The 18,611-nt window shown below is 44.8% G+C and overlaps 1 long non-coding RNA gene across 2 annotated transcripts in view; it reads left to right on the plus strand.

Annotated features, from left to right (window-relative positions):
- Positions 1-18,611, plus strand: part of LOC128114580 (uncharacterized) — a 31,342-nt gene that overhangs the window by 9,614 nt on the left and 3,117 nt on the right. For both annotated transcript variants that reach the window (XR_008219804.1, XR_008219805.1), the window contains one exon: positions 1,297-1,487. This is a non-coding gene — a long non-coding RNA (uncharacterized LOC128114580). The remainder of the gene's footprint in view (positions 1-1,296; positions 1,488-18,611) is intronic.

Genomic DNA, 18,611 nt, shown 5'->3' on the forward strand with positions numbered 1-18,611 from the left:
TGGGTTTAGTTAGGAGTCACAAAGTAGCTAACATTTCCCAAATATGGTGCCTAGTGTTGTACCAGGCAGGTGATCCCCAAAGCCCGGGAAGCAGAAGCTGTACTCATTTCTCAGGGAAGGAAGAGAAGCTGGGGTTTGCAGTCTCCTTCCAGCCGGGCTCAGGAACCGTGGTCCTGAACCTGCTCCAGAGTGAGCATGTCACAGTTGGTGAGCCCAAGCAAGCAGTAGGCGCTGCCATCAACTGTCTCCAGGGCAGGCAAGGCTCCCCGAAGACTCTCCGGTGCAAATGGATGAACTGTTATAAGGAAGACAATGATGAAATATAAAAAAAGCTGTTGAAAACAAAAAAAATGTCCTTGGTGACCATTAATTCTTGACTTTCAGAACATCAGGAGTGACTCAAGTGTCCCCAGGGAATAAAACCTCCTATGCTGATTTCATTTCTTGCTGACATGTGTTCTGATTTCTGTTTTAATGACTTCTTTCCTGTTCAAATAAATATTCCACCCTAAATTTCCAAAGGAAGGTGTAAACTGGAGGTTGGGAGAGGTTTTCAGAGTAGGATTCTGTTCTGAGCTAGTCTAGTGTGCATGATTTAGGCATGGGGAAGGTGTGTGTGTGTGTGTGTGTGTGTGTGTGTGTGTGTGTGTGTGGCCATTTCTGCTGCTCCTTGGCTGCCTCAAAGGCATATTCCTGCATTTGAAATTTTTCTGTGACAGCCTCAAAAGCTTTCTAGTCAGACTGAACTTCCTGAATGGGCAGGGGAGAAGATTTTTGAATCTTCTTCATTAAGAATCCCTGGCCGGGCGGTGGTGGCGCACACCTTTAATCCCAGCAGAGGCAGAGACAGGTGGATCTCTGTGAGTTCGAGACCAGCCTGGGCTACTGAATGAGTTCCAGGAAAGGCGCAAAGCTACACAGAGAAACCCTGTCTTGAGAAACCAAAAAACAAAACAAAACAAAACAAAAATCCCTGTCCAGGGCTGGGAGTATGACTCAGAAGTAGAATGTGTGGGCTTAGCATGTGTGAAGCCCCATTGCCGGGCCCGAAACTAGAAAGACAAACCTCTCTTCTCCTCTGCTATTTATCAGACAGAGCAGAACTGGGGGCATCCTGGCTCGAAAGCCTTCAGCACGAGGCCTTTGGCCTACAGAGAAGTCTGGGGTGTGGATGGATGCTACACTGATAGTCAACTGGGAGACTCCAGCAGGGAGGAGGCCTGCATAGGCCAGCAAAGGGAGGGAGTGTGACAAGCGAGTGAGTCGGTGTTTGTAGTTACTGAAATCTCCCGGCAGAGGTTGAAGAGCCTGCAGCCGGCACAGACAAGAGGCAACTGGTTCCGGAGATCATTTCTGAACCAGAATCCGAGGGCTGCCATGGCAAAGGCGGGCTAGAGAGATTGTGGCTCCAGAGGATGGAAACAAAGAACTAACATCAGAGGTGGGCCCTACACCCATTTACCCCTCAGGAGGTTGAATTTCTGGTGGTGAGTCCCAGAGCCTTGTCCTCTCCTGTTTCCCCCACCCAAGGGGCCAGCTTCATGCCTGGGGCTGGGTGGGTGCTGGGTGGGTGCTGGGTGGGTGCGTTTGATAGGGTGCAGGTTTAAATGCTTACCCACATTTGTGTTCATCACTAGCCGCTAGAGGATTATTTACCTTCTACCACAGAGACTATGGGTCAGGCAGCAAATACCCCCTGATGCATGTTGCATGCCCAGGCCTGGGGTAAAACCCAGGGGCACAGTTCATGTGCCATCTAAAGGCAAAATGATTATGAAATAGCAAGAACACATCAAAAATAACCTGACAGGCATTACCTAATAATACTATTTCTCTCCTACTTGAAGTCACTCTCTTAAAGACATTTCTTTCAAAATCACAGCCCTGTCAGCCCAAGCCCCCTGTCTCCACCCCCTGCCAGGAGCTTTCCCTGACAGCTCTGAGTTGGGTTCCGCCCCTGACAATCAGCCTGCTTTTCAAACAGTCAAGGCTCCTTTCCTCTGGCATGTTAGAAATAGCTGTGGTGCCCACACCTGGCCTCCCCTCACTGTGACTGCCTCAGAGAGTCCTCCCACCCTTGGGTGGAGGGGCCCCTCTTGTGGGTCTCGGTCCCTGGGAAACCTTCTCTGGTGAAAACGGTCCCACAGCTTCCTGGGAGCTACCCACTGAGGACATGTGGCCACCCACACCATGGGGAGGAAGAGGAGGAGGGCTCTGTGTGTTGGTTTCCCAAAGGCTATGGGCTCGGGAGCCAGGCTGTCCTTCCAGAGCGTCCTGTGGTCTCAGTCCAGGAAGATGGCAGGTGCAGGGAGCCTGGCTTGATGGTGGACATCTCTCTCTACCACACCCCCGAGCTCTCTGTCTTCTGAACACCACCATCTTTTTTTTTGCTAATCTCCCTTCCTTCCTGAATTCCATCTGAGTCCACTGCTGCCCCCACCTCTGCCTTCCATGAGACTTTTTTACATCAGAAAAGCAAAGCTTAGTTCCTTAAGCTGCCTCTCTAGTACCAGTCTGGTGCAACAGGCCCAGAAGATCCCTGGTGAGTCACTGGTATTCGGTCCATGTTGGAAGGCCAAAGAACTGGATTCGGACGTCCACAGAGGCCGGTGGTGGCAACAGTGATGGACATACTTGCTCTAAAAGAATAAATGAAGACAGGAAGCCAGAGGCATACATGGCCTTTTTCTTGTACCTCCGTCTAACTGGCCACCCACTGGGGTTCTCATGGACAGAGTGGGTTTCCTTTCTTCAGTCAACCGTCTCTGGAAATGCCCTCACAGACCTGCCTAGAGGTTTGTCTCCTAGATGACTCTAATCACCGCCAAGTTGACCACCAAGCCAAACACTCATCAGTACTCAGGAAAAAAAACAAAAAACAAAACAAGACAAAAAAAAAAAACCTAAGTTATTTTGAAGGGCTCCTTTACACTCTGTGGTTACGGTTTATTCTGTGGTTACAATTCCTTTGCTTTTCCAAGTTCTACATTGCCTCTTGCAACCCTCCTCTCTATTTCTAGTGCTTCTGTTCAGGCTTTCTCACATCTTCCTGCAGCCATTGCTGCAGACCAGGAGTCCTCACTGCCAGTCACTTACCCTGCTGCTTCTCATATTAATCAACTGCTATGAAACAGTCCAAGTACTGACTACATAGATAACTATTCATACCCCTAACTCCCCATTGCAATGTAAGGAACCCCCAAGTAGATGAGCTTGTCTTAATGAAGTATTGCAGCTTATTGCCTACTACTGTATATTAAATATGTGTCTTAGCTGGGGTTACTAGTGCTGTGATGAAACACCATGACCAAAAGCAACTTGGGGAAGAAAAGCTTTATTTGCCTGAGACTCCCCTATCACTATTCATCATCTAAAGAATGCAGGGCAGGAACTCAAACATGGTAGGAATCTAGAGGCAGCAACTGATGCAGAGGCCATGGAGGGGTCCTACTTACTGGCTTGCTCCTCATGGCTTGCTCAGCCTGCTTTCTTAGAGCACAAGGACCACCAGCCCAGGGATGGCACCACCCACAGTGGTCTGGTCCCTCCCTGCTCAATCACTAATTTAGAAAATGCCCTACAGGCTTGCCCAGAGCTCTGTTTTATGGAGGCACTTTCTCAGTGGAGGTTCCTTCCCTCCTCTCAGATGACTGTAGCTTGTGTCAGGTTGACATAAAACAAGCACAATATGCATAAAAGAATGTTTACTAGGGCTGGAGAGATGGCTCAGTGGTTAAGAGCACTGACTGCTCTTCCAGAGGTCCTGAGTTCAATCCCCAGCAACCACATGGTGTCTCACAGCCATCTGTAATGAGATCTGATGCCCTCTTCTGGCATGCAGGCATACATGCAGACAGAACACTATACATAATAAAGAAATCTTTTTTTTTTTCTTTTTTTTGGATTTTTCGAGACAGGGTTTCTCTGTGTAGCTTTGCGCCTTTCCTGGAACTCACTTGGTAGTCCAGGCTGGCCTCAAACTCACAGAGATCCTCCTGGCTCTGCCTCCCGAGTGCTGGGATTAAAGGCGTGCGCCACCACTGCCCGGCAAAGAAATCTTTAAAAAAAAAAAAGCATGTTTACTAAATGGATAAATAAACACCCAGGACCAAGCTATGCAGAAGAGGGGATATGAAATATGACATACGAAGGAAATACAGGACACTCACTGTCCTCTGGGAACTTACACTCTTATTGGAGAGACAAGATGAGGATGACAGTGTGTTACATACACAGAGACATAGACTCTAAATGCCAGAGGAACTCAGAGAAGACCGAGATGAGTGTGAGGGGGAACTGGTGGAGACTCCACAGAGGAGAAGTGAACCAGTCTACAAGAGTGAGTGGAATCCGAGAGATCAGCCTCGAAAAGGCGGGATGCTTCAGGTGGAAACAGCACAGTACAAAAAGCCAAGGGTGTACACTGACCTAAGGAGAAAGGGGGTTGGCCTAATGGGAACGGAAGATTATATTGGGGGATCAACCTGAAAGTTGAGAGGTGGCCAGGTAAGAGACAACTTTCCCTAAAAGTCAGAAATAAGTGAACTTTCCCCAAATAAGAAAGCAGTAACCATTTTTTTTGCATATTATAACACATCAAGCTAATATATATGAAAAAGAATACAAGAACTTTAACTTATAAAAACTACCACAATAAAACAACGATTAGATGTAGAAATAGCTAGAATGTCCCTTATCCAAAATGCTTGGGACTAGAAGTATTTCAAGTTTGAAATTTCTAATTTTTTTTTTTCATCCAAAGAGAAAAGCGATCTTGGAGTATTTTCCCAGACTCCAGTAGTTGAAAATCTCTAAGGCAGAAAAAGTCTGTGATCTGATATATTTCCAAGTATGAAATTTCCTGATTCCTGTTGCCCTGTTGTCTTGGATTGCAGATTTGTAGATTAGAGATCTCCAACATGGACTATTTTCCTTTTTAACGCATAAGGAAAATTTGCACAGAACCATTAAATAAATAAAGTCACACAGCTACCCACAAACCCCTGGGGCGCTAAGAAATGCCGACACTGGTGATTGAACCAAAGAGAAAGGTGCACACGATTCTGGGACGCGGTGGCCACTGAGGATTGAATCCAGGGCCTTGGGTCAGACAAGTGCACTACCACCGAGCTACACCCCTGGCCTTTATTTTTGTTTTTGAGACGGGTCTTGCTAGGTTTCCTAGGCTGAATTTCAGTTCATCATGTAGCCCAGGTTGGCTTGGAACTTACAGCCCTTCTTCTACCCTAGCCTCCCAAATAACTGCGGTTACTTGCCTATGCCACCAGCTATCTACCAATAGTTTGTTTAAAAATCAGTGTGTCTGACGTTACAACAAATATAGGACCACGGTGGGAGTGTTTTAGTAGGAAAATTAACTGGAGGACCAAGTTAAAGAGGAGCGATTGCTTCCCAGCGAATGCAGCCTCCTAGTTAACACAACGGTGCAGACAGGATGCAGTGAGGAGGTCGACCACGCTAGACACAGAGAGAGCTAGGAAGGGACAGAATGTAGGATGCTTCAAAAGCAGAGTGACAGCACCAGGGTGAAAGGAAGAACAAAGAAAATGACTGTAGTTTTTGAATGTGGGCAAGTCAAGAAGTGTATCGTAGGAGGAAGACAAATTCATTTTCAAGTACACCGGGTTAAATATGAACTCTATTCCAGGAGAATATAATAGGCCTCGATATGGGAAGATTCAGAAATGAGTCTTTTAAAACTGTCAGCTGGTTGAGTTGTATATAAAGAAAAAACTTGAAAATACTTTAATTACACCTTGTGCCAATTGGATGGTATTTTTCTATATTTTTACTTTCTTCTCACTGCCTCCTAATCTCTGTTAGCAATTCTGATTTACATATGCCTTTCCACAGAAAAGAGATATGCTTATAAAGTAACAAACCAAAGTTTAAACATGCAAGAATTTATCCAAGAGTGATTCCCAAAATGCATTTTGGCTTTTCTGGAACTTTGAGTTGCTTTAGAGTTGACCTACAGTCAAACAAGAAATCCAATTCTAAGGCCTGCGACATGGCCCAGTGGCTAAAGGTACTTGCCCCCAAGCCTGAGGACCTGAGTTTGAGTGCATGCGCACACACACACTAAACAAACAAACAAACAAACAAATATTAACAAAATATAGGGTTCATCTTGGGGCATCAGAAGTCATCCCTAGGGCTCAACTTGGCTGGGTGATATTTCTAAACCTGGAAGCTGACCTTCTGTACCATTAGGGGATTCTCACGGCCAATCCCCAGGAGTCTGGAAGAGGTGGTCAGGAGTTCTCACACAGTGGTGGGTGGGTGTAGTGCCTGTGGGACCAGGGTCCCTACCTGTGATGATGGCATGAGTAAGTATGGGACATAGGGTCCTCATGCAGGCCACATGGGTGGGTGGAATTAGTGGGAAGGGAATGGGGTCTCAATATGGAGAGGAAGGGCCTGCCAGTAGGTAAGGGATATGTGGTCCTTAGGCAGGCCATGGGATGCAAGGGTGGCATTAGCAGTGTGAGTCTGGTGTCCCTTGCCTGGAGAGAAGGGGACAAAGGGGAAATGGAGGGGGTTCAGGACATGTGCTCCTCAGTAGGGGTTGGGGGAGCACAAGGCAAGAGATCCTCAAGCAAGCACAGGGTGGGTGGAGTTGGTAGTTCGAGTCTAGGGTCCCTTCCAGGAGAGGGGATCCGAAGGGTGGAGCACAGGGGTGGGTGTGGTTGGTGGCAGGAGGCTAGGGTCCTTACCTGTTGATGGGACACTGGGAGCAGTAAGGTGGAGGACTTGACAGCCAGGCAGGGCTGTAGATAGCACAAGATCTCCAAGTGAATTTGTCACTGCCCTGCGACTCTGCTTCTTCCTGGACTATGGCTGGTCAGTGCCGGCTGTAGTACTTATACTTGCTAGCTCTCTGCCTCCTGACCAGCCTGGAGTGAGCGAGCTGCTTTGCATTGTCATCATCACAGACAGGAGCCAGCCCTGCCACCCTGCCTCTCCCGTTCCTTCTCAAGTTGTTCCCCTGAGCAATTCTATTACAGCAACAATAAAATGCATATGAGTGTACGCAATGCTACTCAACTGTATACCTGAAAATGGTTAAAATGGTAGATTTTATGAAATGTACTTCTGTATCTACACAAACCCAAACTATTTCATTGGGCAAAGGGGTAAAAAATGAAACAGAATAGCATAGATTGGACTTTTAAACCACAGAAATGTATTCCTCAGAGTTCCACAAGCTCGAAAATCTAAGATCTTTAATCAGACGAGATCGGGCATGTTCAGGGTGGTGTGGCCGTAGATGTAAAATCTAAGATCTAATGATCAGTGCCCATTTTCTGGTTGAGGGATGAGGCTTTTTGTCCTCTTATTATGGCATAAACAGCCTCCGTATGACTTCTTTTGTAAGGGTACTAATGTCGCTGGAGTCTCAGCCACCTAGACTTAGCCACTCAGCTCCCAAAGATAAGTGGGTAGCGAAGTCAACGATAAAACAAGAAAAAGAAGTTTAATTTGACAGTAGCCACCCTGGGAGGACAAGCAGGTGACGGCAGTGGCTTTCTAGTGACGTAGGAGGGAAGGGACAAAGGCAAGCCTGGAGGGATTTCCCTTAGCTTGTAGAGTCCCACAGTACGGAGGAATGCATCTCTGGAGGCAAGTTTCGTGTGGTGCCAAAGAAATTTCTGCTACTTCAGAGCTAATTTCCATTGGGTTTTCCTGGGGTTTATTGACCCAAACCAGCTGGTGGTTCTTCAATGAGAGAGTGGGCCAGGGGTTTCGGAGATAGGAAAGCTGGGGTCGGGAGGTTTCACACAAGCTGTGCCTTGTGCTGAACAAGTTTATTGAGATGTACAACATTGTATAGACTATTTGCAGAGGGGAAATGGGCCATAGGCAACAGAAAGCTAAACAATGTTGGCCAAGAAAACACAGGATACCTCAGACACAACTGCCTCAGGACTGATAACTCCAGTCTCTTCACGGGGAAAGCCAGGTTCCCAGGAGCTGAAACCTTAATGCCTTTGATGCCCTGGCTCCAGCCCCAAACTGGACCCTGCCACATCTGCCTCACGGGCAAGGACACAGAGCTAGCGTTCTCTTTGTCTTTTCATCAGGCCTCTGAGAAAGCCTTGGAGGGGCCTGGCTCACAACAGTTTATCTCTCAGACATATAATCCTGGAATTTCAGATAAGAGGAAAGAAAGAGCAATTTAGAGGACAGGCCAGAGAGATACAAAATGGAACCAGGTTAAGCACCGGGTCCCTTTCAGTTCTCCGATGTCAAATTTCCACTCCATTTCTATGAGATGGGGCAGACCTTTATCTCCTCCGTTAACTGCTACTTGCTGATGGGGGAGGTATGAGGAATGGAATTTAGGAACGGAAGACTCTCATAGGCTAAGAAAACTGTTTCTTTTGCCCTTTCTGTGCAGTACCGTAGAAACATCTCCAGGCAGATGACTAGCAAGAACATCAATGTTCTAGATGCAGCAAGCAAACCAGCACTAATGAGAAAGAGAAAAGGGGAATGATACCCCAAGCATCGGATATTCCCACTGAGCCCAGGACCTCAAGAATGCCAGGCAAATGCATTGCCACTGAGCTATATCCCCAGCGAGAGGTAGTCCCATTTATGTAGAACTTTTAAAGCCAATTACTAAAAGGGTTTATCTCCAAGGCATCCGTGACAGCAGTGTCTTCCCGTGTCTTTACCGCTTCAGTTGTTTTCCGGGGAAAAAAAAATTAGGAATATAAATACAACATTCTGTTTAACAGCAGCACATCTACTCCTTTGGGCTGCAGTCAAAATGCGTAAGGCCATCTGATGATAATAGTGATGATGGTGATGGTGATGGTGATGATGATGATGATGATGAATGCAACCTTGAGTACAGAATGCAACCTTGACTAACAGAATGCAACCTTGGGTATAGAATGCTTCCTTGAATAACAGAATGCAACCTTGAGTATAGAATGCAAACTTAAGCACAGGTACTGAGTTCAGGAAAATGCTGACTCAGCAGAGATTCTTGCCAAATGACATTGTGTTAGTTAGGGTTCTCTATATTAACAGAACTTATAGAATGAATCTCTTTATATATATAGAGAAAGGAGATTTGTTAGAATGACTTACAGGCTGTGGTCCAGTTAATCCAATGATGGCTTCCTATGAACAGAAGGTCCAAGAATCTAGTAGTTGTTCAGTCCATGAGGCTGAATGTCTCAACTGGGCTTCAGTACTCCCCAGAATCCTGAAGAAGTAGGTTCTAATGCCGGACTTGCTAGCCGAGAGGAGAGGAGGCAGGCAAAGAGCAAAAGCTTTCATCTTCTATGTCCTTATATAGGTTTCTGGCAGAAGGCATGGCTGAGATTAGAGGTGTGTCTTCCTGCCTCAAAAATGAGGATTAGACAGCGAGAAAGAGGAGGGATTGTATGAGCGAGAATTGTTGAGACCATGATTAGAAAAAGCACAGAGACAAATAGCCAAATTAGTGGAAACACATGAACTGTGAACCAATAGCTGAGGAGCCCCCAACTGGATCAGGCCCTCTGGATAAGTGAGACAGTGGATTAGCTTGAACTGTTTGGGAGGCACCCAGGCAGTGGGACCAGGACCTGTCCTTAATACAAGAGTTGGCTGTTTGGAGCCTGGGGCATATGCAGGGACACTTTGCTCAGCCTGGGTGAAGGGAGGAGGGGACTGGACCTGCGTCAACTGAATCTACCAGGCTGAGCTGAATCCCCAAGGGAGTCCTTGCCCTGGAGGAGATGGGAATGGGGGGGGGTGGGTTGGGGAGAGGGCTGGGGGGGGGCAGGAGGAGGGAGGACAGGGGAATCCGTGGCTGATATGTAAAATTAAATTAAATTATAAATTATAAAATAAAAATAAAAGATCAGGATTGGAAATGGATCATCCCACTTCAGATTAAGCAAAAGTCCCTCACAGGTGTGCCATTGCATTTTTGGGTTTTAGTTAATCCCAGATGTAATCAAGTTGACAACCAAGAATAACCATCACAGCCATTTTCTTTTAAAATGGTGCTTGCTTTACCTTATTTTTACCATTTTTTGATAGAAAAGACAATATTATCTCTTTTACATTTCCCACACAGCCTAGCCAGCCTACCTCCAGGTTCCAAGAGAAAGATTCTCTTTCAAGGAAATAAGATGGAGAGTGATGGAGCTGTACACACACACACACACACACACACACACACACACAAAGACAAGAAAATCTCAGCTGATTAGTCTAGGTCCTGAAAAGCACAATACTTTAGTTTTGTACTAAATGGACTTCAGAGGACCCTGCAACCATCTCCATTTTGACCAGAGGCAAAGCACATCCCTTGATCTAACAGAGGGATGCTCTGAGTGGTGCTAAGACTGTGATTGGTCCAAAGGCAAGTCTTGATGACTCTGGTTGGCACTAAGAAGCAAGGTCCAGATTGGTTCAAAACACAAGCCTCAGTGACTGACTGGTACTAAGAGATGAGGCTGTGACTGGTCCAAACAAACAAATGGTCGTATTGACCTGGACATCCCTTCCTGAGCTATAATTAGCCTGCTTGGGCTATCTCAGTGAGTCACCTGGGAGATACTCGTGTCACCGAATGACAGGCTTCTCTCCAGAGGCCATTTCTTGTCTCTTTTCGGTGGTGTGAGCTGAACTGGTGACACCAGAGAGCTGTAACAGACACAGATGACTTGTGGCAGCAGAGAGGCAGGCTCCTGGTCATGGCAGACACATTGTATCCAATTGATCCCGGCAAACACCCTGAAGAGTCCCGACTACCGGAGCGGTCATCTGGCCAGATGCCTGACAGCTGAAGAAACAGATTGAGAGTTCCGGAGCAGTCAGGCCAGGAAGAAGATGGGCAACGGGAGTAGAGAAATGGAAGAGAAGGCAGAGAATCGAGCCTATGGAAAGATAAAAAGTTGGAAGGAGCCAGAGAAATGAAACTGTAGTCATTTGTCACTGGAAGAGTTCCAGTGAGCTGTTACATTTCCACGGCCAAAGGTTTCAAAGAGCCAGGCGGTGGTGACACACACCTTTAATCCCAGCCCTCGGGAGGCAGAGCCAGGCAGATCTCTGTGAGTTCGAGGCCAGGATCAACTCACCATAGCCACCTCTTCATGCATGAGGACAGCCTCCAAGAGTTTATATACCTCCTAAATGTTTTCATGTCTTTATTATTTAGGGATTGGAGCCCTGTCTTTCTTCATATGGTTCCATGGTATGGACCATCAGAAATGATATTTTGAATCAATATAAATGTTAGCTCATTTCTCTTTTGAAGGCTCCAGAGTTTAGGTGAGAACTATTGGTCCAGTCTCTTGAGCAAATATATCTAGTATCCATGCGGAAGGTTGGATCCAATGACCTCTGCACAGTCACTATTGCATTCCCAGCATTGTGTCTTCTGAGGTCTAGAAAGTCATTTCTGGATGGTCTGTCAGATCCGATTTGCTGGGGGAAAAAAATCGGCATCAGGTACTTGTACATAATTCTGGTGTGGGACCAGAGACTTGGCGCTTGCAGGCAGTCGTCAGAGCGGTGGGGATTTAAATCCAATGTTCTTTAAAGAGTTACATGGGGGTTGCCAAATTATATGGTCTGATGTCTACCTAGCCCCCTAGCAGTCAGCCAGTATCTGCCTTTTTGTTCCATCAGGATTCAAGACGTACTATTGTACAAATATGGTGATTCGTTGCTCAAATACAGTACCTTCAGCTCCTCTTAGCAACTCATAACTGGCTGCCAATGGCAGGACATTCATCCGGGAGGGCCATTGACTGTTTGTGTGATCTAATTATACTGAATCATAAACTCTGGGTGAGAGGAGCTCTCCTAGTCACTGCCAGGAACTCCAGCAGTTCCCTCTTGTTAATGCAGACACCATCTAAATGGGTTTTACAGGGCAAGAGTGGACATTCACTGATCTTTAAGAGCTTTAAAAGCGGTTTGATGTTCCGTGATCCAGATTGGGCACTCCAGATCTGTTCCTAATTAGAGCCTTTGTTTCAAGTCTGTAATTATGCACCCGTATTCACAGCAGTCCTAACTAGCTACTGGTGGGTCTTAGGCTCTTGGACACTGGGATTGCCTGTTTTCAGTGAGCTTCTAGGCTCGCCTTGCTGTGATTGAAACCCCAGGTCAGCCGCTTGTCCCTTACAAATGCGTGCTTTAGGGGATTTAATATTTTAGATCTATATTCAGTGAGGGGTTTAAAAGTTTGGATGGTATTTCCCAGGGGAAATGCTTAAGTCAAACTGGTAATTAGCACGTTGCGGTGGGTCAGAGTCACAGGTGGTAAAAGAATTCACCCAAGTTCAATAGAATAAAGTAAGTTTACCGAGTACATAGCAATAAGGGCAATGACAGAAAAGTGGCCCGCATGTAGAGAGTGGGCTGTGGTGGGTTTAATTTAAGAGCAGTCATCTTTTCAGTGTGAATCTCCCTTCCCCCATGTAATTCCCACCATGCAAACGAAGGCAGTCCCGACTGGCCAATGTTTGACTCTGGGTGAGGTATGAATTTCCAGGGCTACAGCTCTGTGGTACTAGCTTATGGTTAATTTAATTGTCCATGCTCAGTCATGTGACCCTCTCCTCATGCTTTGTACACAGAGGAACCAGTATTTTCTTTCATGGTGTCATTGGGAGCGCTCCCTGGACCAGGCTGTACTGTGGAAAGTCCTTAATAGGCCCCCCTTTCTTTTTCGGTCTCTCCATCATGGTTTTTTTTCTACACAAGTGATCTGCATGTTCTAGTAGAGTTTCCTGTTTCAGTCGTAACATTTAAAAACCGTTAGCCAATATGTCTCAAAAAATGGTGGGCAAGTTTCTAAATACCCAGAGAAGAATTTTCCAGAAGTAGCGGAAGGTGAGTTTTTTAAATTTTACTTTGAGGAGTGAAAGGTCTGTTCATTTGAACTAATTGTTGGGGGGCCGGGACAGCGCAGTGTCAAGAGCACTGGCTACTCTTCCAGAGGACCTTAGCTTGAGCTCTATTTCCCCAGCACCCATAAGGCGGCTCACCACCCCTGTGACTCCACTCCCAGGGGATCAGACATCCTCTCTGGCCTCTGCAGATACTGCACACAAGTAATGCACAGAGACACACATGCAAGCAAAACACCCGTACACACAAAAAATGAAGGAAAAAATTTAGAGTAATTTAGGTTCATTTTTAAGTGGCGTGTCAAAGAAGGCACCTTTTTCATCAAGCACAGTGCCAACTATTTGAATTTTGGAGTCAAGCCTTTTTAAAACCTTTAATTTTATTTATTTATTTATTTTTTTATGGGAGCAGGGGGCACCTATACCACTGCCTGCATGTGGAGGGTCAGAACATAACTCTGTGGAGTGAGTTCTCTCCTTCTACCTTTATGTAGGTTCTGGGGATCGAACACAGGTCATCTGATTTGTCAGCAAGCACCCTTTCCCCACTGAGCCATCTCAGCAACCCCAGACAAGGCATTTACTAGGAAGTAAAGGTTAGGCACTGTAGGGCGAGTATCTTGGGCAATTGTGTTAAGTTCAAGTCTAGAATAAGCCAAATATTCTTCAGATACAGTTTTTCTTGTGTGCTTGGTTTTTTAAGTAATATTTTTATTAATTCATTGAGAATTTTTTTTTCTTTAGACAGGGTTTCTCTGTGTACCCCCTGGCTGTCCTGGAACTCGCTCTGTAGACCATGCATGACAGCCAAAGTAACATTTTAAGTTTTAATTACTATGCCTTAGAGATCCATGAAACAAAAATGTCTCTGATTTGCAAGCCCTTTGCCCAAGGACAGATAGTTCCTGAAATGTTGGAGGCTATTGTTTATGGGAGATAACAAGCCATATGTTTTCACTCCCCTAAACAAGTTTGTTTGACCCATCTGTACCAGATGTGCTTGATCACACGTGGGCAGGAGGTATGTAGGCAGGAGGTATGTCAGGATATTTGCCTATCCTGACTGGACCTGATGGGAAATGCGATGAATTATGGGTTTTCTTCTTAAGCCCTTGCCATACTTGATTCTGGGCCATTTCCTGGGAACCTGGGTATGGACCTGGCCAGAACCCATCTACCTGGCCAATATTTAATTAAAACTTGCTTCAAATTTGGCTTTAAATTGTGGTAGTGGTCTTATTCTCGATCAGTGGGATTAACACAAGTGGGCCTCAAACTCAGAGATCCACCTACCTCTGTCTCCTGAGTGCTGAGATTAAAGGCATGCACCGCCACTACCCAGCTAATTCATTGAGGATTTTACAGAATTTATTTTAATCATATTCACACCCTCCCTAACTCCTCCCAGGCCCACAACCCCTACCCGTGAAATTTCTTTTATTATTGAAAAAAGTTAATATATTTTATTGTGATTTTCCCTTCCCCAAATTCCTCCAAATGCTCTCCACCTCCCTAGTCACTCAACTTTATGTTCTTTCTCTCTCTTAAAAAACAAAGAACAAAACAAGAAACAAAAAAAATACCCACAAAAATTAAAAAAAACTAAGCAAACAAGCAAACAATTGATAAGACCAAATTAAAAGAGGGGGGGAAAAAGCCCAAACAAAGCAAAGTGAAACAGTAAGTCCACAAAAATACCACTGAGTTCATCCTGTATCGGCCAATGCTCCCTCACTGGCGCAGGAAATGACTTTCCGAACAGAACATTGATAGCGCAGGCGCTAAGACCGACAATTAATAAACGGGACCTCAAAAAGCAGGAAAGCTTCCGTAATACAATGGGAGAAGGTCTTTACCAGTTCTACATCTGAGAAAGGGTTAGTATCTAAAATACGTAAACAAAAACCCTGAGCAGCAAGAAAACAAAGAACCCAACTGGAAAATGGGGCGCAGAGGTAAGCGGAGGGTTCTCAAAGGATGAAACATTCATGTGAAAAACAAATGCTCAACATCTTTAGCCCTTAGGGAAACACAAATCACAACTGCTTTGAGAGGGCATCTTACCCCAGTCAGGATGGTCAGAGTCAGTCCATTAAATGACAGTGTGTATGGTGGCTTCCGTGTCAAAATCAGGTGTCCATTGGTGTATGAGCTTACGATGGTCTTCAATTAGATTCCGTTGATTAACCTACTTGTTTTTATGACATTCCCATGCTGTTTTTATTACTGTAACTTGAAATCTGGGTTAGCGATACCTCCAATGGGTTATTATTGTTATTCAGTATTGTTTTAGCCAGGCTGGTTGTGTGTGTTTCCATATGAATGAAAATGTTTTGTTTGCCATTTTGGTGAGGAATTACACTGGAATTTTGATGAGGATCGTATCAATCTGCAGATTGCTTTTTGTTTGTGGTCCTTCCACAAAGTTAATCCTACTAACTCATGAGCATGGGAGATCCTTCCATCTTCAATTTCTTTCTTAGATGTCTTAGAGTTTTTATTATACAAGTTTCTCACCTGCTTGATTAGAGTTATACAAAGATTTTTTTTTTGAGGCTATTTTGAAAGGTATTGTTTCCCTAATCTTTTCCTCAGTATGTTTGCCATTTGTATATAGGAAGGCTACTGACTTTTGTCTGTTAATTTTGTATCCTGTTACTTTGCTGAAGTATGGGAGATTCTTGGTTGATTTTATTTTTAGGATCTTTTGTGTTTAAAATCATATGATCTACAGATAAAGATACTTTTGACTTCTTCCCTTCCTGTTTGTATAATCAAATATAATTTGATCTTCAGTTGTCTTATGGCTCTAGCTAAGACTTCACCTACTATATTGGATAGGTATGGAGAGAGTGGACAACCTTGTCTTATTCTTGATTTTGGTAAAAATACTTTGAGTTTCTCTCCATTTAGGTTGATTCTTGCAGTGGGCTTGCTGTAGATTGCCTTTATGATGTTGAGGTATGTCTCTTGTATCCCTTGTTTCACCAATACTTTTATCATGGAGGGGTCTGGATTTTGTCAAAGACCTTTTCTGCATCTCATGAGATGATCTTGTGTTTTTTGTCTTTTAGTCTATTTATGTGAAGCATTACATATATTGATTTACATATGTTGAACCATCCCTACATCTCTGGGATGATGAAACCAACTTGATCATGGTGGATAATATTTTTGATGTGCTCTTAAATTCTGTTTGCAAATATGTTATGATTTTTTAAAATATTTATTTATTTATTATGTATACAGTGTTCTGTTTGCATGTATCCTTGCAGGCCAAAAGAGGGAGCCAGATCTCATTACAGATGGTTGTGAGCCACCATATGGGTGCTGGGAATTGAACTCAGGATCTCTGGAAGAACAGCCAGTGTTCTTAACCTCTGAGCTATCTCTCCAGCCCTGTTATGATTTTTTTTTGCATCTATGTTCATAATATTGGTCCTCTCGAAAGCAGTGCTGACTGGAGGTGTGACAAAATGGTGTTCTGTTAGATTACCTTTTTCCCCCCAACTAAGATGCTGAGCGTCTCCAACTGCTTGTTTGCTTGCTTGCTTTATTTGTTTGTTTATTCATCTACCTATTACTTTTTATGTTGCCATGCCTGTGATGCACTAAGACTCGAGTCTGTTGTCAGCCTAACAATCAATTGAAGAAGAAAAATTTAGACTTCATACTGTTTTTCCAACAGGGGCAATGATGCAGTCAGTCATTGTCACAGATTAGTCTCAAGTCCCTGATCTCACCTGTGGGTGCCCTAGGCTCCAGTCAGTAGGGATAAGGTTAATGGACACGGATTCTAGAGGTGTTGTGGTCACAGATCTTGGTTGGTTGAGTCAGGAGGAGTCAAATTTCAGGACAGTCTGGGCTAAAGAACAAGAGATCTTGTCTCAAATAAAAACAGAAAAGGATATGAGTGCCTCCTGGAAAGATTATATATAACTTGGGTTTTAAAGTTCGGGAGAGGCTGATACCAGCAAAAGGTTCATCTGTTAATGTAGCTGCCCAAAGTTGAAACAGAAATGGGAACAGGAAAAATACAAATATTAGACATAGCTTTAACATCTTTTGTTCTTCTGAGGGCGAGTTCTCCAGTTTGAATCACAAGCTGGGCATGGTGGCACACGTCTTTAATCCCAGGACTTGGAAGGCAGAGGCAGGCAGATCTCTGTGAATTCAAGGATGGTTTGGTCTACATAGCCAGTGAGACCCTGTCTCAAAACAAAACAAAACAAAAAAATTGTTTTGAATCACTTTTCTTAGATCAGACACTATTATAACACACCCATTTTTTGTTTTATAAGAAAATTTTCTTTATAAGAACATTTATTGTGTTTATGTATGTGCGTATATATTGTATTTTAAATTTAATTGACACAATAGAATAGTACATATATATGGGGCACCAGGTGATATTTTGGTTCATGTGTGTATTACATAACATTCAACTCAGGGCTAAGATATTTCTCTTTTTATTTACCACTTCTTGGTAATAAAAACATTGGAGTTAAGTACAAAGAGTAAAAGGAAGGGGGTCTCTCATTGAAGGAGGGTTAGAACCCAGGCAAGGACAGGGCTCTGGGGAGCAGAAGAAGAGAGAAGTAGGGATCTCACTGTGGACAAAAGAGGAGGTGTCACCGGGTGAGACAAGGACACACAGGAAGTTGAGGGGCAATGTCCGCCATACCCTCGGCCCACTTGAGAGTCTCGCCCAGGCAAACAGATGCATGTGCTCCTCTGGGCCTGTGTATTTCTACAGCTGCGACTCAAGAGCTGCTTATCTTCCCTCCAAGAGATTCTTTGGACTGAACCCAATGGGAGTCCAGGCTTTGGGAGAGTCTCATCGGAGCAGATGGGCCAGGGCAGCCAGCAAGCTTGTTGCCTTTGGCTGAGAGCACCATCCTGGAAGTGGACATCTTGTGAGCAAGCTCCAGCAGGCTCGGCCATAGGCCTGAGTCAGGCAGCCTGCTTCTAGAAGTTTCCCCCTCTTCTCTGCCTTCTTGTGCTTGTGAGAGCTTAGTGCTTTTGAGTTCCTTGGAGTCTTCACGAGTGCATGGCGTGCAGGCTCAGGGGCCTGGGTTCTGGTTGCTCTGCAGTTGCTGATTTCCCCAGGCTCTTGCTCCCTTGTGGCCAAACTGTCCTTCCCTGGGCCACGGTGCTGTCCACTATAAGGTTGTTTATAACAAATTACATAATCTCTCTGGATTCTTTCAACAGTCTCTGGTGTGTGTGCTATTATTGTCTGACTTCACAGATGAGAAGGTAGAAACTTAGATCTTTCATACCCTAACTACCCAGTTAGACCTTGACCTTATCTGTCATGGTGAGGTACATTTGTAATCCCTGCTATTCAGAGGCTTAAGCAGAGGACCACATGAGCCCAGAGTTCAACACCAACCCAGAGAACCTAGCAGGACCGTGTTTCAGGTTGTTTTTTCCTCATCATTTATTTACTTATTGGAGGAGGGAGGGGTGCTTGCTCCACAGTGCTCAGACGGAGGTGCCAGGACAGCCGGCTGGACTTGTTCTCATCTTTTATCATGAAGGTCTTGGAGATCCATCTCCGATGGTCAGGCTCTGTGCTAAGCACTTATTGTGCGCTTTCTCTGCTTTATTTTGGTCCTAGAATTTGGTGCCTCTTAGTAAGCTACATATATTACTTTTCTCTCTGCTCTCTCGCCCACAAGACAAAGGTTCCAGTAGGAAAGGTCTTTGTTGTTTAAA

Source organism: Peromyscus californicus, unplaced genomic scaffold (assembly GCF_007827085.1).
Source record: "Peromyscus californicus insignis strain IS unplaced genomic scaffold, ASM782708v3 Scaffold_19__1_contigs__length_69161282, whole genome shotgun sequence".
Lineage (NCBI taxonomy): Eukaryota > Metazoa > Chordata > Mammalia > Rodentia > Cricetidae > Peromyscus > Peromyscus californicus.